Genomic DNA, 25169 nt, shown 5'->3' on the forward strand with positions numbered 1-25169 from the left:
CTATATTGAAAGTCTGTTAATTTATATAATTCATATAAATGGAAAATAATTTACGGCGCCTGAGATGTTTTGAACGAATCTCATTTAGAAAAGTTACCTCACTTGCAGATTTTCTAATAGTATATTAAACTGAACATTAAACTGCTCTGCGTGAAATCGATTTGCTATATTTTATTTGCGTTTCGGACTGTATAATCTTCCGACGTTCTGCGCCAAACCATTAGTCCTAATTATTAAAATCTCAGATTATACTTTGTCGCGAGAAATTGAAACAGGGATTTACGTCGGGAGAGTTCGCCGAGGATCGAGCTAATAACCGCTGGAGAATTCACCGATTAAACTCGAAGAGAAAGTGATGTAACGCATCATAGGAGGCGACGGTTCCTTTGTTTCTGGTTAAGATCACGCTGTCTAGCGGGCGGGATCGCGCGATATCGGAGCGCGATGCGGAGAAACTTTTAGGGCGTCGTCCTAAAGCGAGCGGATTCCAAGCGCGAGCCGACTAGGGAGCCCGTCGCTCTATATCCGAACGCACTGGAAACGCCCGTGCGCGTAATAAGCCGGGACTTAAAAATTAGCATCTGTCGGGCCCGAAGACAATGGCTGATTTGAATAACAATGTTCGCTACCGTGTGGGCTTCTAACTCCTAACTATAAGTTCTAGACGCGACACGGGCCCGGCGCGTATCGCGCTCTCTTATACCGTGCGCCGCGCCGCGCCGCACCGCGCCGGCGAGGAACATGACAATGCCTCTCTACCCCCACGATATTTCCTCCCGCGGTCCTGTGTCCCCCTCGAGAGGAAAGTAAAAAGACGTTGCGCGAATATGGGAAAATAGCAGGCTTTCCATCTCTTCTGCGCGACGCACAAAGAAACGTAATAAATAATAATCAGTGTGCGTTTGTAACGGGATATACGCACGATACACGCGGAACGTAATAAAGACCACCGTCGCACAAATCGACATTAATATAATATAATTATTGCTGATTCTGTGTATTTCATTCTACTTATTTCTTATCCTCATAATTTTCAAATACGATTCGGTGAGATACATGTTATTACGGACAATTGGTTCGATAGAGATATCGGATAGCGATGGTATCTTAATCACGCCGCGATACGAACAGTTATTCGTAACTCACGTGTGGTATGAACTTACACGAGAGAGTTATACGAGGGCCACATATCGATGCGCGAACAGTTGACCCTGAAGTGTCTTCACCCTCTCGCGCTGGCGAGTCTTCTTTATGCTCGGTTACGCGTTACATACGACCGAACGTTCACTCGGCATACTCCTGAGACAAATATAGTTTGTGCGTGACCAGGGCGACAAGTATCGCATACCGCCTGTTCATACTCAGCCAGCTAGTCCAGCCAATTTCGCTATAAAATATGACCTGTATTATCCTCATCAGATTTTCACTTGTAACAATATTTTTTCGCAAAATTGACTTTCACAAAAAATTCTCCACGTTTTCCCGTCATATTGTTGTACTAAAAATATGGAAAAAAAAAGTTTGCTTTATATTTGCTCGCAATAAATTTTTCGGCACGTTTCACAGAACGAAATTCGCGGTGAGACAGACACAATGTATCGTTAAAGTCTTTCAGAATACAGGCGCCGACTCGACCCGATGCGCGAACGCGCGCTTCGAAGCGCTAAAAACCGATCCTAAACACACTACTCAACAATGGTCCGTAATCATTTCTTCTCGACCGCCGCCGCACTCACGGGCGGGCGGGCAGGTGCTCGCCAGCTTCCTCCTTGGGGCTATAAAATCCGGACGCTTCGACAGGTAAGAGAAGATAAGATAGAAGCGGACGACCTCCGTGTTTGCGGCACCGACGAATCAATTTGAGCTTCGGCTCGTCAGGAGTTTATTGCGGGTGGGTAGATCGCGGGCAGATAAAGTTACGGATGTTTCCAAACAACGGCAAAAGAATGCCGCCGGATGCAATTTGGAGTAGAAATCGTGTTGACGCTGCAGAAAGGGTCGCGTCAACAGGACGCGACGTCGCTTTTGGTAAAGCCGAAAACTGGACACTGGATAGTCCTGGATAAGTTGGCGTAATCGCAGCGATACGTCTTACCGACGTCGTAGACCACGTTGTGTTTAGCGAAACCTGCTCGCGGATCGAACTTGCTCGCACGAGCGGGAGCGTATCACCTTACCCAGACCGTAGATCGTGCCGTTCGCCGGCTCCTGTTGAGAGCATTTTCTTCTTATTGGCCATGTACTGTCGATTTCTGGACTACCTAATCGTAAATCACGACCGAGACGGCACACCACGTGTATGTACATACCTGCATTCTTGAACGTACACGGTGTAATTCGACGATCAGCGTGCAAGCACAGTCAAGGGTTGAACACGATAAAGGACGATAAGGACGATTAAGGTGACATCGATAATAATCTTAAATGTAGGGACGTTCGATATATAGCTTGGTAACAATTTGTTTATTCGCCGATTATCCTTTTTTCATCCATGCATTTTTTAATTGCGACTATATACGTATACATATAACTAGAATTTGAGAGATTCATTGTTACAAATATATATACTATACATAACTCATGACACCGTTATGTCAAACGACAAAGATCACCTAGCGTTCGTTGAGGCTTTAATTCTCAACGATAAGCGCAACGAATGCAACCAGCGCGATGACTCCGCCGCATCGCGAAGAATGGCGCGCATTTTCGCCTCGCTCTGCCGAGCAACGAGAGAGCGAGTGGCAGGTCTCTCAATCTCGATGACTGCAAAACGGTTTCAAGGTTTCCCCTACGAGCTTTCCGCGCGCGAGGTAACGAGGGCGCGATGCGCGTCTCCGCGGGGCACAGGTAGGTCAAAACACTTGCACAAGTCGGTATCCCCGTTCGCCGCCGCGGCGGCCGCTACGACACGTCCGGACGAAAGGAAAAGTGTAGATCTCACAAAGACAGAGAGCGCATCGCTCGCCGGAGATGGTGGAGGAGCTCACCGAGAGTGAAATCGGCGGAGAGAAGAGAAGAGGAGAGTATACCTACACCAACGTGATGGAGAAGAAGGATCGCCGGATTCGCCTCGTTGGCCGTCGCGTCGCCTGACGCAAGGACCCACGCCCGCATTGTGTTTCGCGTCCGACTCCAACTTGTCGCTCTCGCCCGTTCATTGTGCACGAGTCTCTTCTTCCTCATGTTGCCATCTCGCACACCACCGTCCTTCCCGTACTCGCTCGCTCGCTCTTCCGTCCAAGACGGACGTGGCGATCGGGCGACGGGCGAGTGGCGTACATACACCGGATTAGGTGGGTAGACGCGTATGAGTCACCTGGAGCCGCGCAAGCAAGCGAGTGAGATTTTCTTGCATGCTCGCGCGCATGGAGAGTCGACGCCCTAACCCACATAAATCCGTGGTATTAGCCGTCCAGGAAAGGCCTTTTCTCGCGGCACTCGTGCGCGCCGGCTGAACGAACGCGGCCGCCCGCGCCGCGCCGGTGGGAGGCCCGTCCGTCGCCCTTTTGTTCGCCCGCGGCGGATGGAATCTCGTCTGGCGTAATCGAGATTCTTTTATTAAGTCATTCAGCACCGATGATGCACGAACGAGGAGGCGTTACATTATATGCGTTCGAGCGATCGAAGGCGTTGCGCTCGCTTTCGATATCAGTCGGAGAACGGAGATATCCTACCGCCAGGGAACGAGAACGCGGTAGCGGGAAAATTGTTGCGACCGCGGATGGCGAATGTGAATCCCGGTATTCGTGGAAAGTACATATTAATCGATGCATTGAGAGCGATATTCAATCGACGAAGCCTTCGACGGAAAACGAGAATCCCCATAAGCTTTAAATAAGCGTGGGTGTCGGTGACCGGATTTTTTTCTTCACGTTCGATCTACAACGTATGGCAATGCTCGACTTTTCGACGAGCGTGGGCCGCATCGCTTATTGCAATATGATCGATCCATTAACATGCTGGAACATGATAGAATACCACTGATCCTCGATCAAATCACGATATAAGATATGCAAATTAACAACCTACCTAGCTATTTCCCTCAGGTAATATCGTATTACCTTCTCATCCTAATAGTCTTCAATTAAACGTTTCAAAGATCCTGGTTTCTAACAGAATGCCTGAAATTCCTTCCAAGGTAAAAAAAAGGTAACTGATCTCTCTTGCACGGTAATCTAATCGCGCTCCACTAGCGGGATCGCCTACACCGGCGTGTAGCTATCTAGCGCAATCGAGCGATTCAGATCCGAACGATCCAAGTCGGAACGTAGGTCGGCAAAGAGAGGTCGGAGAGAGAGAGAAAGAGAGAGAAAGAGAGGAGAGGATTGCCACAAGATGCGGGGTGATGCGGCGGGGGAGTGCGTGGAACAATGGGAACCACTGTCCGGGGCATTGCCTGGCCTGTGCCGCAACTCGCGCGCAGGAGATCCGATAAGATAGGGGTCTCTGTATCGCCTCGTAGCCACCATTCATCGGCGCCATCGTCGTGGGCACCTCTTTACCCTTTTCACGGCGCGGCATATTAAAGCCATTGTGTTATCTGTCATGTCGAAGATATCCGAAGGGCCAACAGCCGGGACACGGTGCCCCGCCAAAGGAAACTAGTCGCGTCAGAGGCGTGAAAAGCATCTCGCGTGGGTGGCACGAGGCCCCGGCACCTCTTTCGAGACCGAGGCGCCCGAAAATCGATGACTGTGTGCGCGCGGCCGATCGGAGCGCGATTGGTAAACCGGTAGAATAACACATCCGAGCGATCCGACAGATATAATTATGTTTGTCCTACAATCAAGCGACGCATCTTTCATAAAAATGAACCGGTTGAATCGTCATATCGCGTCCATGCATCTCCCACGCCGATTACGTGCGCGAGACTCGTCTAATGGTCGCGCACGATACTCTTTCATCATCGAAAGTAATTGTTACCCGCTAGTGAGCCGTTTCCCTAATCGCGCTCCAGTAAGAATTGATTCCTAGGCGGCACACGTGCGCGACCGGTCTTATGAGGACGAAGACGCATTGGGAGGAGCGCCTACCCACGTGCATGCAGAGTTATCTATTCATCCGTTCGTCCACCTACCTACTTGACACCTACCCGCCTATCCGTCCATCCTAACGTCTAATGGCGCTCGCGCGCTGTTACTTTCGCGCGCCCCGAATTATTGTAAAAGGCCGCGTAACACTTGCAACGAAGCTCGCGCGACCGGGTCGCTCGCCCGAGCGCGGCTGCTGTCGTGCAACAATGGCAGTGCACGCTCTGACGTTTCTCATGACGATTAATTCGCGGACAATGCGCGATTGCGCCACGACAATTAGCGACAACACTTTTGCCGGCCGGCGAGAGCGAATTGTCGGGCGAGCGCGAGCGAGATAGAGAGCGTCGCGTGAGCGCCACACGCACTCGCGCACGCAGTCACGCATGCACATATATATATATACGCGCTCGAGCGCGGACGCACTCATGCGCACGCTACGCGTCCGCTTCTGTGTGCGTTTGCGCTTACGCTTACCTACGCCTCGCCGCTCGCGCGTGCCTACCGTGTTTTGCGTATGTAGAGCATGGGACCGCCATTGTCTATTGTTGCTCGTTTTATTATCCCCGGGTCATGGTCGCTCGCGCTGGCTCGGCTTGGCCAATCGAAATCGCGCCACCATCGAATTCTATTATTTTAAATAAGCATGCACCTTCAAATGTCTCGCAAACTCGTGGTAAAAAGAACTTGTTACAAACATTCTCAGAGATCCCCTTTCGCTTTCATATTTTAAATACTTTAATTTCTGTGATTTATTAATAAAATCAACAGAACAGAAGCAGCGTTTTTGCTTTAAATCGAATAAGCTATTATGGGATTAATGGAAAATATTTTCCATTAAAAAAACTTGTTACAAACATTCTCAGAGATTCCCTTTCGCTTTCATATTTTAAATTATCTAATTTCTATAATTTATCAATAAAATCAACAGAAGCAGCATTTTTGCTTTAAATTTGTTTAAATCGAATAAGCTATTATGGGATTAGTGGAAAATATTTTCCATTAAAAAGACTTATTACAAATATTCTTAGAGATTCCTTCTTGCTTTCATATTTTGGATTTTCTAATTTCTGTGATTTTGTAATAAAGTCAACACTGAGAAAAAATTTATCTGATGCACTTTAGTAAATATTAGTTTGCATATACACAACTGATGTGACTTTATTTACTAAAATTAAGAAAATGTTCCTTTTTATTAGTATCTATATTTTTCTCTCAGTGAATACACATAGGCCGGTATATTCACAATCAGATCTTATTTCAAGACCGTCTTAAGTAATATCCTTAAGATGCTAATACGGCTCTGTGATTGGTTAATGACATCTTAAGATGGACTTAAGGTGGTCTTAAATATAAGAACCAAATATGAATACCAGCCATATACTAATAAAAATAAAAATTTTCTTTATTTTAATAAATGGAGTCACAGTTGTCAAACTAATATTTACTAAAATGCAGAAATTTTTTCCTTAGATGAACAAACAACATTTTTGCTTTAAATCGAAGGAACTATTATATATGGGAAGCTAATGGAAAAGATTTTCCATTGAAAAGATTTTCTTTTGTGTCAATCTCGACGGACAAATTAACGAACATCTGTGTTTTTCTCATTGAGGAAATCGTCATTTATGAAAAATCATCGTCTTCTAGAAGATTATCTTCCCGAAAAGAAAAAGAATGAAGAAGATAAATTACTAAAAAAAAGTGCTGTGTTGTGTCGAAGTTCAAAAAGGCTACATTTCAAAGGCGTCTAACCGCCATTGTTATTTAGTTTGTGACTTACTTCATTCTGAATACCTACATCTTATTATTCTAGATACATCCTTAATAATAGTAATGTAAATATCATTAGAAAAATAATGCATCAATTAATAGCTGAAATTCTCACTTATTGTTATATTTTTACAATTTATAATTTCGAGAACGTTTACCGTGGTAAATGACGTTGATTAGAAATGAAATAGATGAATTCGCTCAAGACATGTTTATATTCACGTACATCCGACTATTACTAAGCGATATAGCATCGCTCACAAATGGTTCCCGTGACAGGAGGAGAACGACGCGCGGCAAAGGAAAGCAAGATATAGAGAGATAGAAGAAAAGAAAAAGAAGTGAAGAGATCCTTATATAGGAAGAATAAAAGAAAAGGCAAGGGGGGGCGAAGAAGGCGTCGGAACGGTCGCCCGCAGTGCCGCTGACTATTTATCATAAGATCGATCGGTATCTCGAAACGATACCGGTCCGATCGGCGTCGTATCGATTCTTCTAAGGGCTTCAATTAACGTTATTAAAGCACCATTAATCTCCGAATCGACACGATGTACGGTATGCACGGCATGCCGCGTCCCGCTCCGACCTCCTGCGATCCTCTCCTCGCATCCGATCCCGCGGGAGGATGCACGGGTATATATACGGATCGATCCTCGAGAGCTCGATCCATTTATTCTACGATCCCCTATCGCGACCAGGTACGCGTCAAATAGCTGAGTATGCGCTCACGTTAAAGTAGAATACGTGAGCATGAATTATCTGAACAATCTAAAGCATTCTTTTTCAACAGAACTATAAATCGAAATATATAATAATGTGTGATTAAAATTACATAACAGATAAATTGAGTGAAGTAAGCTATATGCATGAAGAGTTAATATTCATATTACTGTAACGGTATTAATATTTTCTTATCTAAAATTGTGTTGTACGTGCGCGTGTATATATGTAATATGTGTATGCTGTCGTTACGAAAAGATCGTTAAATATGTCATGTGAGATTTCATTAAGAAATACTTTACATGCGAGATACCAAAGTCCAATAGATTTGTCAGTGGCACAATCGTCTTTGCTTTCTGTCAAATTGCATTCGTCGGAACCGATGGACATTAGGAATCTCCTCCTTTTTTTAAAGTAAGAACTGTTGTTGCGCAAATGCCGTAATAGCCATGCAAGTGCCATGAATAATTGCCACATGTCCATTATCAGGTAATACGCGAGATCGCATACGAGGGGAAAAAGTACAAAATCAGGCATTTTTTTGAAACCATGGTGACGGTGCGCGGTGCGGTGCGTAAATCATACTGTGAAAGCTTTACGATAAGTCGCAGCTAAGTACGCGCAGGTACCCTTGTTAGCTGGCAAATTAAAAGCACCGGCAATATAGAGGTCGTATGCAAAATCGCGTTTCACCGCGATTAAAGTTCATCTGCCGAATGCATTTGCAGTAAATGCAATAAAAAAAATTAGACGATGGACGTCATAGATTCTGCGAAAACCACATGATTTTGTAATATAAAGTAGCATAACAATTTCTAAGAATGCAGATCTTTTTTAATAAAAAAATGTATCAAAAGTGGAATAAAAAAAATATTTGCGGAAGCTTTTTGTTATCGATTTTAACATGGATTTAGCAAATAACCTGATATTGTATTTTTATTTGGAAAATAATTTAGTCTCACATCGTTCTATTACGTTATTTATAAAATTAAGAAATATATAGGTACTACAATCCGCTAAGCAACTACAAGAAAGTGAAAATTCCGCTTCTGCATATTCTGCATGGATCTCGCAATGTAAAAGCAGATGATGTTTTTTCACTCAAAGCACCAATAATATGACAGCGACACGCATAAACGTCGTGCACGACTAGCTTTCGGTGTCTCTCCGGTTGTATGTAAAGTCGCGTTAAGAGCGTATATACCTACTCGCTTGGTCCGCGCTAATGAAGTAGACCAGACGCTGGGGCAAGAAGCACGGTCCATACCGCACTACCGGGGCGTGGCCGCATACATGAATACGAAAAACGTGGTCCCCGAACGAATGAGTGCACAAGGCCCGAGCGCTCTGTCGGAAATAAGGGAGTATAACGTCCCTCGGAAGGCGTCATCACGATGCGTTTGGTGAAAGTAAATCGCGCCTACGATCCCGCAGAGCCGTACGATCGTGCAAGAACCAGAAGGAGTAGCTCGAGAAAACGGCATTCGTATACCGCGAGTCTCACATATAGCCATAATAAATTGCACGTGTAATTTACGAGATGTATCGCGAAAATGCGGCATTCTTTGCTGCGTTGTTTTGCGCAGATTGCGCAATCGTTTTTTACACCTTACAAACACTTGATTTGTTTATCATTAAATGGACATCGGATTTTTTATTCATTTAGGTTGATGAAAAAGAGCAATTAATAACTAAGATTTTGTTATTTATGATATCCATCATATGTCTATCGCAACATATGTTAGGTATAAATATGTTGAATATTATAAATAACAAAATCTTGGTTATTAATTCCTCTTTTTCACCAATTTGCATAAAAAAATCCGATGTTTAATCATTAATAATACGTATCATATTTATTTTTGCTTTTGTTTATCATCGTCAAAATCGCAGCATCGACATTTAAAATGGATAATTACGTATCTCCCTAATTGAATGGATAATTGAGTTCCTCAATCAGGCTCGAGCTATCCATCTCCGTGCGCGCGTGTCCGCCTTTCCGTACATTACGAAAACACTAAGTCTAAGCATATTGTTAAGAGCGCATCGTCGCGACAAGTCGCACGGGGTATTTGTGTGCTGCGAGCCGCGAAGAAGTTCCGTTTCCATGCAGCGGTCCCAGCGCTAAAGAAGAAACCGCCAGCTTGTGCAGCGAAGGATGCATCTGGCGCGAGGTCCCGGCTTGTCCTTGCCGATTCCGTCGCCGGAAACGCAGCCTCTTGACCCCCCTCTCCTGGCCCCCATGTGCGCAATACTTCCGGCAAACAGGCAGATCACGTTTAGAAAGAGCTAGATTCGTCTTGCTAAAGAAGATCGCAATGTCTAGATAAAATTGCAATTAGGCGTGTGTAAACTGTGTAAAGCCTAAGCTGCTGCGAGCATAGCGGTAGCAAATAACGTTAACATAATAATAATAAAATTGCATTATAAAAAAAGTTATAATTAAGTTGTACAGTCTTTGAATTAATCTTACGTATGTAAATTCTTGAAAAAAAAATTTTTTTTTAATATAAAATAAATTAATTCAGTGTATTATCTGATAAATTAAAAAAATGATATATTAAAAGATATTCAAAGATGATTCTATACGGAAATGAAAATGATAAGCACATGTTAAAAATATCGCTTAAATCCACATGCACTGTTGTACTTGCAGCCGGATTTCGCTTCGTCTAATCGCAATTACATCGAGCATGTCCTTCGTCGGAACTTTCTTGCGTTCGCGATCGCGGCACCTGCCGCGAAGTGGGGATCGATCGAGAACGAGACAGCGGGACGACGTGGAAAGGGAGACGAATCGGGGAGCAGAGAAGCGCGAGGAGGAGAGGAACGCGCGAGGGAGGATGTCCAAACGGAATCAGGATCGGCATGGGCAGAGAACCGTGCACTAAGCAGCCTCGTCGACATCCTGCCTTTGCCAGGATTGCGACATTGGCTCCGCGCAGCACGGAAAACACACTGTGTCTCGGGAGCGGAAGCAGATCTTGCGCAATCGGGCCGCCCATTGTCTTGATCCTCCGCCGCGGGGTCGACTTTGGCTTCACAACATCGACGTCTCTGACGCTGCGCGCCGTACCGACGTGAACATCTCGTAGCTATCGGGTCACGCTCGACCTTATACCATGAAGCGTATCGATCGCATTTCGAACGAACGCGTTGCAATCGCTCGGCGTCTTACGTTGATTTCGTCTCGGTGTTTCGTCATTAATTCCCTCGACCGAAATAGTCTTGGTGCATTACCTCTAAAGCAATCGTATAATTGCACTCGCTTGCATACGGCACCAATGCACTTTTAGAACTCGCGCCATTGCTATTTTTCTATATATTTCTCTAAAGAGTTCTTTTACTTCTTTTAATTACACACGTTGCGCTAATGTCATCTTTAAGCATAACAAGTAACCGCAATTTACGGTATCAATCAATCTCACAATTTCCGTGTAATAAAGTGCTCGGGTAATCGGGGTAATCACGATCAAGGGGAGCGAGATCGCGCGCTGCCGCGAGTCGAGTACGGTATACGATTCTGCGTAAGTACGCAATTTTGCGAAGAACGCGTAGGCATAAGGTAACGCTCGCCAAGGAACGATTGCTACATTATTTCCTCCTCGCGCAATTTTACACTTTGCGTGGTGCACATGCGGCTGTAGCCGCGATACGCCGCATATATGCGGCGCGGCGGCGTGGGTCGGGCGCCAGAAAAGCCGGCGCGCGTGTGAAATCTATGAATCACCATCGCACCGGTCGATACGTATACACAAAAGCCGACGAGTAATCCTTAAACGCGTCTCCTCTCCAGATAATTCCGGCGAACCGAAACGCGTTTATCGCGCCGCGCCAATTACTCCGTCCGCGTGGGAGGATTATGTAAAAGGCCGGCCTCGGGAATGCTCGCGATACAGGTAAAATGGGTGAAAATGTTGCACGACTACGTGCGTAAAATGGCAAAATATTCTAGTGAAGTATTAACGAAAGCGCCTAATGAGCGGTTAGTATTTTCGTCACGGTCTATTGCCTTTCTAACGGATAATTGTCTGGTTTTTTTTTTCTACGATAGTTTCCATACGATCACACGATTGTTGTTCCCTGCATTTCCTGGCGATGCACTTTGATTTTTTTTTTCTTTGCGACACTTTCTCCGGTCGAAATGTGGATCCGAGTCGGCCGGCGTCGTTCCTGGAACGTGGCCGTCGCGATTAATTAAACGCGAAGTAGAGTCGCACGAGCGCACTTATCGCGAGTACAAATGGCAAGGCGGATTAAACCGACGTGCCATATTTTTTTTTTAGAGCCGCTCCAAGGCAGTCGGGTGGCACGATCATAATCGAGACGAGCTTCATCCGGCAGTGCAGGTTGCTGCAGATGCGCAAGGATAAAATATTACGCGAGTGCTAGATTTAGAATGCGATAAGGAGATTGTTAATCTCCGGGACGACGTAGGAAGAGAAGACGCGTACGTTTGTATAGCGTCGTTACATCGTGTTTCCGAGTGAAATCGTGTTAAAAAAGTAAATGTCAAATCCCGTTTGTGGATGCTTGTGCAAGTAGTTGACATTGAAGTCTTGGAACATCCACGATGCAAATATCTATTTAAAAAATATACATATAATAATTTTTTAACTCTTTTCTTATTTCTCTCATCGGATCCAGATTCCATTTCATATTAATATGTAAGCAGATCATTGTGACACCGTCACCCTTATTCATATATACAATATATACCTATATGGATGAATGAGCATCGGATTCGCGTAAAGTATCACTGTTAACGCATGAGAGAGGAGAGGAGAATTGACCCTCTTCTTGTGCGCACACACGCATCTACATTAACCCCTATGCCACGAGATCACATTGCGGCGCAAAGACGATTCTATTTATGCGCGCAACCGACTCGGACCTGGGGTTAATACGATGATATCACTCACGGGATATACTTACCTACTACGTAAGTCGATTAGCGCAGGAAAGCCGGAGACGAGTTTTGCGGTCGAAACCGAGCACCGTGGACCGAAGTGTATCTCCCGACGTAAAGAGGGTTGGATGATGAAAACGTGAGGGACAAAACGGGTGAAACTAGTTTCCTAGCTCTTTCACGAGATCTAGATATTTAAGCTTTTAATCCGCTGTGGAAAAAGTCTATTTCTGATACTATCTGCTACTTGTATGCATACGTATCGCGAATTAATCTGAGAAAGAGATCCTTAGCATTTATGTATGTATATATTATGTGCGGTTTACATCTGGACCAAGTTCAATAAAAAACAAGTAATCGAATAAATTCAAGACAACGTTGACCATTTGGTATAATAGACGAGGTAAATAAGCAATATGGCAAAGAAAAAGAGTTCTTCTTTTGATCTAATCTCTTGTTATTGTAATTACAACCATTAATATAATTGTAAAATATTACATTACGCCTAATAAAACGGATTGTAAACCAAACGGATATTTTTTTTATTTTAATGTATAAATGGAGATGAAAAACCAATTTCAAGTCCGGGTGTGTAGTTTCGGTTCTGCTCTACAAAAAACCCTACTGGATCCCAAATAACTCGCAAGATACGCAATAAAATATATCTCTCTACGTCGTAATTATACCGGCGAACCCTAAATATTCTCTCTCTCTCTCTCTCTCTCTCTCTCTCTCTCTCTCTCTCTCTCTCTCTCTCTCTCTCTCTCTCTCTCTCTCTCTCTCTCTCTCTCTCTCTCTCCGCGTCTTCCTTTCGATCTGTCGGAATGCGGCATCATACGAATCGCTCTTCTTCTTCCTCCTCTGCTCTCCGTCCGAAAGGCAGTGCACGCTTCGCGCGATCACTCTTTCTTCCCGCTTGCCCTTAGCCTTTTTTTTCTCTTACCTCTTCCCTTCCTCCCCGCGCTGCCCGACTTGTGAATACATCTACGAGTTAACGAATTTCGAAGCGCGCGAACGGCACCCTTCTAATCCTGTGACTAACGTCCACGTCGAGAACAGAGCCGGCGCGAGCACGCGAGGATGCGGAGCGACTAGAGGCTTAAGTCTTAGAGATCCGCAGGATCTCGACTCCAACCCTGTTTCAGAGATCCCTTCTGGGAAGGGCGCGGGGATATGCGCTGGACGACGTCTTTATCGTCTCGCATCCACCTCGTTTCGCTTCTCGCGCGTTAAGGTAACGACTCTAACATTTCATCGTGTAGCCGCGTATACGTTGCTTCCACGCGCAATTATTTTGCAAAAAAACTCTTTAACACTCTAGCTGATACTCTTTAAACACTTTACGATGTTATTAATATTAGTAATATTGTTCATGCAACATCAACATAAATCAGTCTTTGCAGAGTTATTTTTTATCCCCGACTTTCCAAGTCGTGAGTGTCTATAATGAGACTTTTAACATTTCAATCGACTCATTATCGTTACTTTACTAGGCACAATATAACATCATCCGAAATATTTTCATTTCACAGTAATGAATAGAATCATTCACTCACGTACTTTCTCTTACTACAGATCACTTAACAAAAGATGAGTAAAAAAATCTTTTCGACTCGATAGCTCCTAATCTATTAATTTTCACAAAATTTTGTTTTGATATCTTCTATATGTGCAGAGCACTTTAACCACAATTCAAGAAAGTTGAGAAAGTAGGCATAAACTGTACCAAAAGAAAATACTGCTCCAAAATACTCTGAAGCGTAATAAGTAGCGTCCACTTGAAAGACACGAGCTGAACGAAAAAGCTTAATGACGTGTGACTATTATTAGTCACACATTGACAAAGCGTCGCACAGCAAGGAACGAGCTGAGGGCGTCGAGGGCGTCTCGTCGAAGAGACGCGGCGAGACGAGAGGCCGTGCGCCGCGTTAGCGCGTTGCTCTCTTTATTTTTCATCCTTTCTCTCTGCTTTACATACGCTACACGGTTACGGTGGGGCCATCGTCCTCCGGCCGCTGCTGCAACATTGCAACGATTATTGTGCCCTGCTACCTTCACACGGTAGCAACGCGGTAGCAACAAGCGACTTCTTTTGTGTGAGGATGCTGCGAGGATGTCTCGCGGCGACACAATGGCTCGTTTCAAGCAGCGACCGGATTTCGGAGTCCGGAGTCACTGAATGGACCATTGGACCGAAGGGCAGACACAGTTGCCAAAGCCAATGAGGTACATCACGGTAATAACGTTGCATGGGCGTTAACGTATTAGGAGCGATTTCCGTTACATTGTTGACCGTTCTTGGACGACGTTTCCGAATGGAGTCCGAGCCGATCCCTCGAACTCGCGTCGTTGCCCTTGCACCGCTAAAAAATCGCCAATCGCACGTATGTAGATCCGAAATACTCTTGCTAAGAGCGTAAAGCCCGCGTTCTACGACGATTATCCAGCTCGTCTCAATGCGATTCATGTCTCACGGCCGAAAATACGGGCAAGTCACGAGGCCGACTTCCTCGTAGGAACACTAATAGGAACGTCTACGCCAATTAAACGAGCCGATATATATACTTGGCACGCAGACGCTACGTAATGGCGATTGCATTGCGCAATCTTGATTTCACTCGTGCGTAAAACTATTGTCCGCGGACGATCGGCCCTACCGCTTGGGCAAACGGGTCAGCTTCAGCGCTGGCGCGCGGGTTCGCAGGGCAGTTGGTTCGCGGCGGTCGACTAAAATTCAAGGTCCCGATTCTACTTCCGCGGTCGAATTTGGTCGACAGGCGCATCCTCGGTTCTCGTTTATCCGAATTTTTTCAAGGTTGCGGCCCCATGCGAGGACGATGTTCGTCGATTTGGGAGAAACCCGTTCGCACGGTCGCTTCGCACGATAAATACGAACATCTATGGTTAACGTGGGGCCGCGTTCGTTTTAGTAATTCGCAGACTATATACGTCTTGAGTAGCATTCGTGTTGCGATAAGCGATTACGCAAGGTAGTATATACATTATGCTACGCGGCATTCATTGTCGGGGCCGCAACAAGGAATCATTACGTGCAGCCGGGCGTTACGGATATACGGAGCGGTATTTTACCGGCGCTTTAGCGGTAACAGAATGGTCTTACTTTTTCTGTCGACTTTTTTATGATTTTAATAATGAAAACCGGTAAAACAAATTAATAAACGAGACAGTGCTTGAGCCGTTTTGGAAAAAATAAATATCGCATTCAAAATTCACCGAAGAAGACATCAATGTACTCAGAGAAAAGACATTGTTTTTAAAGAAATAACAATTTGTTAAATAGACAATTAGAAAATTAATTTTAATTTTAGCAAATCCTACTTCTTAATAAATAAATTTTTATACAACTTGTCTGCTTTACCGAGTAGTGTATTGTAAATATATTTAAATTATTGTAGTAGTAAAAAAAAATACACACGAGAGGATTACGCAAACGAAACTGAATGATAAAAATACGTAGAGATAAAGACACGGGAGAGGAGGGATGGACGGCAAGGGGAGCCGTAAGAAAGAAGCCGAAGAAGGGAAAAAAAGGAGAAGGTGGAGCATAAAGAAAAGGCGCGCGAGATCGCGGTAGCAATCGGCGGACCCATCATTAAAAATCAGTTAACCTTGCAATTACCGTGCGAGTCCCAGCCTATTAAGTGCGCGTAATCGGAAGAGGTTTTTTTGGAATAATCGTTCGTGTTGAGCGCATGGAGAAACGAGTTCGCGCGGGGCACCCGCCGATTAGGCGACCGCTCGGCGGGAAGGAAGCGCTTTGTTTCGTAGGGAAGGCACGAAGGGGCCGGAGACGAATGGCCAGTCTGTTTCGCACACATTTGCAAAATACTGATGACTTTGCGCGAGCAACACTTGTTGATAAACTCGCTCGAATCACGGCAGAAATGTCAGAAGTTTCAAGGTTTCCTATAATGGCATGTCCGAAAGAAAACTTCCGATCAGCAGAAGGTGTATCTATTCCTTCTTTCTATCAAAATTTCTAAATCGATCTCATTGTAATTGATTTTCCAAGCAACTTTTTTCTTTTCTATCAATTGAAATCACGACGTTTAGGTAATTTTTCAATCCAGTGTTGGAAGCTTGAACGGAACAGTTATGCGAGGAAGCTTCCATTTAGCGGCCTAAGTAGTCACTTACGAGTCTATAACCCTTTCTTTACGTACGTTATTGCTTCGTTAAAGCGTCATTTTCTCCTCTCCTGATTTCCACCGTTCGAGACGCTCGGCAAAAAGCTATTTGGCGAAGTTACGCCCAACTCCGTTGCCGCTCATACACTTACTTAACTCTGCACCATACAAGATTACCGGAAGAGCCGTTTGCTCTCGATATGTTCGGCCGCTAACATCGAGAGCTCGAACGGGACAGAAAACAGAGCGACGGCCGATCGGCGATGAGTGGTTACGAGTTACAGACAAGCTTGTCGGCACTTAAGTGGCGCCGAATAGGGACGCGTAAGTACAACCTGGACTCGGTATTGATGGTGTACATACGTATATGCGAGAATCGACCGCGCCAGCAATTTCAAGGTACGAAAAGATGAGTTTAAAGTCTACTTACCCATAGCTTCGATTGGGAGTGGAGAATCCGACATTAATCGATCCACTGACCCAACAGTCATCTCGATAACGAACCTGAAACATTAATCATAACGTATTAACTCTTAAAGCGTTAGATATACAACCACACTTATGCATGCGCATGTGTTATTTTAGTAGTTTTAAAAAGCATAATTTTATAAGAAGATAATGCAAGCTATAATCATATAAAAATTGAGATATTATTTAATATAGTATACCTAAGTATGCAATACTGTATCACATAATCGAGATATTATATCGACTATTTAACTTAATTGTTTAAACATATATTTATTACAAATGCTTTTAACAATTATTTATAAGTCGTTTAATCTTTTTTTATTAATGCTTACACCTGCAACGATATCAGGATAGTGCAAATATAATTTCGGCAAGGAGATATCAGTCTTGCATGCAATCTCGATAAGAGCGATCATATCGTGTCGCCCGCTTTTGTTGATGGGAAGACAGGCCGAGCGAGTTGCACGGACCAACAAAGTCGAAGTCAGCTCGTGGGCCTCGGCTGTATATGATTAATGCGACCCACTGTGGCGAACGCAATATAGAACGACGTGCCTCATTTGCATTTGCGTTTCGAGGACCACCGTGTTTGACGTCGAAAACCTCTTAACGAGGAATTATTAAGGAACAATTAAACTCTTGACGAAACTCGCGGTGTACACTGCCAACATATCTCGCATAACGAAAAACGTCCGAAGGAGATATTCAAGCGTCGTTCTTAATCGGTCTTCTTGTGTTTTATCTGATGTTTCCTAATGAGATGCGTTTGTTTTTCTTACGACAGTTTGAAAATTGGGCAACGTGTATGTCCATGTTCAATTAATCTATAAGTGAATTGATCCAATTATTTCCTGCGTAACGTATAAGCGGTAGAGAAATATATTTTATATCAAAATAATTTCTTTTACGTTGTTTTCTAGCTATTATCTAACTAGTGACTTTTTTACTATCTCTATACTAATAATAAATATAGATATTTCGTAGACATATTTCTATTTAAATGTCTATTTAAGAATTAATCAAAAGAAGATATAAATTGTCGTCGAAAATCTGTTGACGAGGAATTATTAAGGAACACAATTAAACTCTTGACGAAACTCACAGTGTACACTGCCAACATCTCGCATAACGAAAAACGTCCACAGGCGATATTCATGTCCCTTATGAAAATTCTTCAGAATTATTAAAATTGCTACTGCCAATATAGGGTTTGCAACAACGTCGCACAAGAGTGTTCCCAAATTATTACTTTATAAGAATAAGAGGTCTCGAAGGAAACTACTAACGCGCAAGCAGCGACACGTATTCGTAACCGCGTGGGCGTTTATTGGTGACCTGTTTAACACAGGCGACAGTTAGTGGATTCAATGATCGTGTAATTGTCAGCGGGAAACCGGACTACCTCTCCTTCGCTCTGCCCGCAAGCTATTTTGCAAATCTTACGATTACCCCAAGAGGCAAGATGAAGTATGAGAATTGATGGAATACCACTTGTAAGTTCTTGTGCGCCAGTAATATCGTTTATTGTCGATTCAAATTTATGCAAAACTGTTTCATAAGCACGGCTTAGCGCGAGAGGCAAAAAGTAAAGACATGTCGCAATAATTCATTAAATAGTTCGCATTTTTCTACGATTTTCATAAATTACAAAGAGGACCCCGTCCACTTAATGCGCGTTTCCTCAAATAATCTGAGCAATAAAACTGAGTAAATAAACTGAGAAAAATATACTTAAATCGACCATTTTATGCGACGAACACTAATAAAAAGATTTTATATCCTCGCTGAGATCTCCCTGACTAGATTACCAACTATTTTTCTGTAATGTATTGACGATTTTCGCGTCACTCAGTAATCTCGTCAAGCCATCGCAAAGATGCTGCTTCTCTCAGCTGGAAACCGTTTCTCACACTTTCTTACGGCTTTCCGCGACGCGATAAGCGGCCCGCCATAATGGATCCGCGGAGTTGCGGATAAAAATGCTCGGCACTCGTGCGCTCAAAAGATCTTCCGCGAGAAACGATCTTCCATAGAGATTCGCGCACACCCACGCGATGAGACACGCGCTTCCATGCAGGTGCGTGCCCACGGGTTCGCGGGGGTTAATGCGTCGAGTAATAATTAAAACGCCATTTCGCGCGCGCACGGCGCGAGAAAGGTGAGACGCGAGGCGCGATTATAAAGCCGCTGCCGCGCCTATCTCGTAACGGTTTGGTAAATGGACCTCTCTGTGGACGGTCATATTATACATATTGCGTCGTGTATGGCGTCCAGTGAACGAATACGAGGAGGAAGATACGAGACGATGAGCGCGTAGATCCAGCGGAGTCGCGGCCGGCGCGCGGCGGAACGCTTCAGAGGTCGTCCGCGACCTCTCAAGAGACCCCGAGAGGTTTGCGTTTTTTCTCAGATACTAGAAACCATCGACTTTCGGTCGAGTCGGCACTCGATCTTCCGTCGGTATCGCGCGCGCGATCGGGGACGACGTTTAATAAAAAGACCGGCGGTTGTGTGCGTATGTATTCCGGTAATCTTAATAATGGCATCTCGACGAAGATTCTCCGTAACGTCCGACACGACGCGCCGAGGAGGAAAATTTTTCAGCTCGTATCGGATCATTTTGCATGCACAGATGTATATACATATACGCGGGGTTGGTCATACGCAAATACACATTATAAGAATGATCTCGCACGGGCGCATCAAGCGCATGTCGCAATTAACACTTACGTAAGAAGGTAATTGAGAAACCGCGCGGCTGCTATCTCGTGGGCAAGATGTACCGTATCGAGGAGGTTTATAATAATTCGGTGCCGCTGCGATGATCCGCGCCTGGCACTTACATAGCGTTCACATTTAGCGTCTACGTTTAATTTCCTGACAACTGCCGCAACAACCAGCGTCCTCGCTCAACAATTGATCCTGTCACGTTTACGCGTTAAAATTTCCATAACTCACGTGTGTGCGTTGTCTCGGTAAACGTAACCGCGTAAAACGTTTATCTCATTCTAAGCGATTTATATCGATGCGCACGTCTTCTCGTTGATAGAAAAATTACTTCTTTTTACCTTGTGCTTTTTCTCTTAACGACACGATGCATTTTATGCAAGTACGTTTGCATGATAATCTGATGACGTTCGTTTATATGTGTACTAAAAGGATCTGAAATCATTAGGTTTGAAAAGATTAATTGACATGAGATAAGAAATGCGTGAGATAATTTAACCTTTGAATCAAGTTTCTTTTTAAACTGCAGATAAAATGAAATGTTAGTGAAGGATTGGCAAAATGAAAGGATACGTCGAGAATTAATAAATCAAGTTTATATTTCACAAAATATCAGGATTGTAACAAAATCTTTCTAATACCGATACGGAATAAGCGGAGTCCCGTAATTATGAAACTTATTAAATTTAGTCACGATATAGACGAGCGACAACGCGCCTCGGCCTAATCATAGACGATTAGACGCGGTGAAGCGTTCACGAGGCATGACAAAGAACGAAGTGTCGATTCTTGCCCCTCGCCGGCAATTATTAATCGCACTTAGCGCTAATGACGACCGCGCGGCGTTCGTATATGTATGCTAATGAAGCGTTCCTCTATTTTCCATAGGGATAATATAACATTGGACGCAACAAGTGATTAGCATGGCGATGCGGGTCCCGCGGCCGATGAGGCGATTCCTCAGGGCGGTCGAGTGGATAAGTGCAGAGGGGAATATTCTTCAATGTCGCGCCGAACCGATGAAGACCTCACTTGGGCCTCACCTGGACTTCACCTCACGGGGGTGGTGGCCGCGGGAACCTTGACCTGCTGGCGTGCCGCCAGCTTAATCCGGCGTTTTAGCACGAGCGAGGGAGGGCTCGATCCCGGCCACTTAAATGAGCGGTCAAAGTGCGACATCCGGTTACATACGTTAACCGGCGTCAAAACCGAAGAAATATTACGCCGCGCGCCGTTCTTTCATATTTTCATGCATTCTCATTTATTTTCTTGCTCGTAAGAAATTCATGGTCATCGTTAGCAAAATGAGTCTTCTATTAAATCGCCCCTTGTAAGGAGATAGAAGAAATATGTAGCAATAAGTTACTATACTATATACGTACATATATATATATATATATATATATATATATATATATATGCTTTATTGTTAATTATATTTATTATAATTCAATATACGATTTATCAGTGCATTTCAATGTATTTCTTAAAGCGGTGCCAAGCGGTGACACGCACGTCCGAAGCATACCATACAAGTTACATATACGTATGTAACAAGATAAATAATTAATGGCATTCTCAGTAAAACGAAACTGGAATAATTGTACACTTCAAATACCGATTAACTACGTAAATTTATCGTCCGTTATAACGTCGCGGCTCGCACGACTCGCGTTACGCGCGTGAAATTGATTTAAGATTAAATCACAGCGCGCGACTATTAGCGATAAAAAGATCGGAGATTACGAGAGACGCACTAGGTTGTAAGCATTTAACCCCAAATGGCGAAATATATTTTACCTGACATTACGTTTATGTGAAAAGACGTGGAAAACGGCAATGCGCGCACCTTGTAAATACAATAAATACTCATTATTCCACTTTTGTTATTAAAAGCTTGAGATTTTCCTAGACTATCGCGTAAAAACTTACTGCGAAACGGTTAAAGAACGGCCGGAAGCTGCATTGCCAAATATCCGCGACGATGTATTATTCGCGAGGATAGTTATTAGCAGTGACACAAGCGCAATTAACCCGTCCGGACGAATCCCTGAGTACGCGACGCACGCATCAGGCGGCCGCGGCGCGTCTCTCTCTCTCTCTCTCTCTCTCTCTCTCTCTCTCTCTCTCTCTCTCTCTGTGTGTGTGTGTGTGTGTGTGTGTGTCTCCCAGGTGTCTCGAGGGTGAATTAATATGCGGGTGAGACGCGACGTGTGCGTGTATTAAAGATAGAGAAAAATACGTAATTACGAATAAAAGTTTCAATTAACTCCCGGCTTAACGTGAGCGTCTCCGCTCCGTGATTCATAGGCCATATAACTGTGCGCATCGTAGAATGAATGTCGGCGCATACGGCGTATGCACGAAGGATGTCGAAGGATGGTGCTCCTTTCACTTTGTTTTCCCGGATGCCTGACTAGATATTAACCTCCCCGACGGAGACGATCGTTCTCCCTTTGACCGCGACATCATTGCTCCGTGATAATCATCGCCTAAACTTTCGAGACCTTCTACGCTAGATAATTTCAAAGAGATTAGGTAAAGATTGATACACAAAGCCGTCATCTAATTTAATTATCTAATTAAATTAATGTGTAGAATATATTGTTAAAAATCCGGGGTATTCTGTATAATTACTAAAGATAAAAGCGCCATTTCAATACTTGCAAAAAGATTCGAGTAAAGTGCACTAAAAGATGGAATGAATCCCGGTCTGAGTGGTTCTCGCATTCTTCTAGCAGCACCCTTTACTAGAATTTTATCGAGACGTTCATTACCCGCTTACAAGCGTAATTCGCGCGTCTCCCAGCACCGTACGTGTCCAGCTCTGTGGAGCCGCGCGTATGACGTTAACGAGCGACGCGACCTGTAATGGGATTACTTTGCGTAAATCACGAAACTGGCCGGTTGGTCGCGCCGCGTGTCGTATACACCTATTACGACGTGCCTTCGACGACTCGCCCCCTTGACGCTTTGAGATACATCGGACGTTTAACCCCGAGGTCCGCGCCATACCGGAGGCATCCGGAATCGATCGCTCGTCTACTACGCAACACGCAAGTTCACCAGTGGCAGCTTATTGTCATACAAAATAACAGTTGCTTACAAAATTGTATATTAATCAAATCAAAAAATAGCTTTAGACATACCAAAAAATATTATGTAAGATCCCTCTCGTTCACTGAACTTCAATGATTTTTAAAGCGCTATTTATACTATTTGTAGCTATTATTTGCTGGCGATGTTTTCGTTTCCTCTTCTCGAAAACATCGTTAGATAAGCATTAGAATGGACATAACAAGATAGAAAATGTAGTATAAATTAACTACCTGGAAGAGAGAACTGTTTCGAGTAAAATATGGGAAAAACGAAAAAAAAAAACGTGGAATCAAATGTAACATTTTGCCAAATACAGAATCAAATGATGTAATTTTTTAGAAGCTTTATGCTCCAGGAGCGATAGAATTTACATATTATTCGCATTTGTATCGATATACATATAAAATCAATCTTTTAATTTACACATATAATTTTCAAAATATTTGATGTTCACTAAAATTTTACTGGAAATAATTTAATATAATTTTAATTAATTGTAATTAATTCACTACCGGTAGATTTTTTCTTTTCTATTTTTTCAATATCTTAATAGCAATATATATATATATATATATGCGGAAATTGAAATAACTTGCACTCGCGTAAAAAATTATCCTATTGTTGAGATTGGTGTCGCTCACGCATTTCAGTAATGTATCGGACAATAATTTCACGGACCGGTCAAAAGCCCGCACATGCGTTAGAGCCCACACATAGAGAAAAATAAATTAACGACTTAGCCCAAATTGCACGTTCAGATTTTTACGGGCGACCCTGTCGTACGCGCGATGCGTGCGAGATTACAAACACATTCGAGTGAAGGAGTGCGAGAGAGGGGGGGGGAGTATATATGACGTAGGGCTATAATTACTGCGCGAGCGTGCGGTAAAAAATCGGGATAAAACGGTGCCTCTATTAATTACCTATTACTTAATCGCGGTCTCTTTCTCCCACCCCCTTCGTCGAGCAAAAAGCGACAAAGGAGAAGAGTAGAGAATAGAAGCGCATTCAGGCACCTCGTATGGTGTCTTTGGCTGTCGATGAAAGGACTTATAGTTCGAAAGATCACGCACATCTTTCTCCACATGGGCACGATTGCGCGAACACATTTTTGCCGAAACATTCGCTTTTACAAGCAATCGAGATGACTCCGTTTATCTCGTGTGACCTCACCATTATGCACAACTCAATTTTTTCTTTAATTTTTTTTTATATATGCCTTTTATATATACCGAGACAGCCTGTCAAATGTCGAAACTTTTGCTCCGAATTAGCCGCGATTGTATAGCTCTACAGACGATCTATGAATCGTCCAAGATAGTGATGGCTTCGAAACATTCGAGAGGACAGCAAAAACAAAATAGAACAGACTCAATATAAAATTAATATGATACATTATTTAACATTTCTGAAGGTTAATTATGCCGACCTATAGAGCAGTTGATTTGCGTTCAAGAATCCAATAAAGGAGCCAAGGCAAAATAAAGAAGAACACGATCGCGTAACAATATGTCAAAAAAAAACCCACACATTATATCGCATACCTACATATTCGTAACGAATAAAAAAAAAAAAGAAATATTAATGGTCCAGGCTCCATTTCCAACGCGCCAGCGGATGTCGCTTCTCGTATAAATTGTCACGTTTCAAATATATTTTCCTCCACGAGCGGCTCCACACGACTTTGGACGTGTCCACAGGTATACGTGCACGGTAGCGGACCGGAGATTTAAATAACCGGAGTTTATACGATCACGATGCGCCCCTCCGATCTTGCGAAAGCCCACAAACGCGTATTCGCCTGCGTATATTATCCGGCAGAATTTATTGGCGCGATAAATCGCGCCCGAGGCTCGCTTCAATGTTGCAAAATTTCAATTCCACGCTGATTTGGTATTCCGACGTATAGGTCTGATTTTTCATATTTATCGCCGTTGCCGAGAGAAAAGCCGCCGCGCGAGAAGACCGGGCCACGGATTGACATTTATAATCGTTCCCCGCGTGGCCTTCGTTTATATAAAGCGCCGCATCTCGAGCGAGAATCTTATACCGCGGGGCCGATCAAACGACTTTCGGAAACGTGATACACGTTCGTTTCCGTCACTACGCGTCGGAGAAAGGAATAATTGTCGCCGGCTCGCGCTATACACTCTCGGGGCGCGTTGATTATCCCGCAACCACGTCTGACACGCGATTAAGGCGAGCCAAGTGGCAACGGGCATTTCGATGAATTTAGAAGCCGCGTCATCGTTCACGGGCCGGCAATCGATCACGCCGCGGATCACATGCGTA

At 43.9% G+C, this 25169-nt stretch overlaps 1 protein-coding gene and 1 long non-coding RNA gene across 4 annotated transcripts in view; one reads left to right on the forward strand and one right to left on the reverse strand.

The window, feature by feature from the left end:
* Positions 1-25169, forward strand: part of LOC143903403 (uncharacterized) — a 143446-nt gene that overhangs the window by 97162 nt on the left and 21115 nt on the right. The window lies entirely within an intron of this gene.
* The window catches only part of LOC143903405 (uncharacterized), an 85985-nt gene that overhangs the window by 58747 nt on the left and 2069 nt on the right, over positions 1-25169 (reverse strand). For both annotated transcript variants that reach the window (XR_013258710.1, XR_013258711.1), the window contains exon 2: positions 17011-17084. This is a non-coding gene — a long non-coding RNA (uncharacterized LOC143903405). The remainder of the gene's footprint in view (positions 1-17010; positions 17085-25169) is intronic.

Source organism: Temnothorax americanus, unplaced genomic scaffold (genome assembly GCF_048541705.1).
Source record: "Temnothorax americanus isolate GAGA-0224 unplaced genomic scaffold, ASM4854170v1 Scaffold46, whole genome shotgun sequence".
Lineage (NCBI taxonomy): Eukaryota > Metazoa > Arthropoda > Insecta > Hymenoptera > Formicidae > Temnothorax > Temnothorax americanus.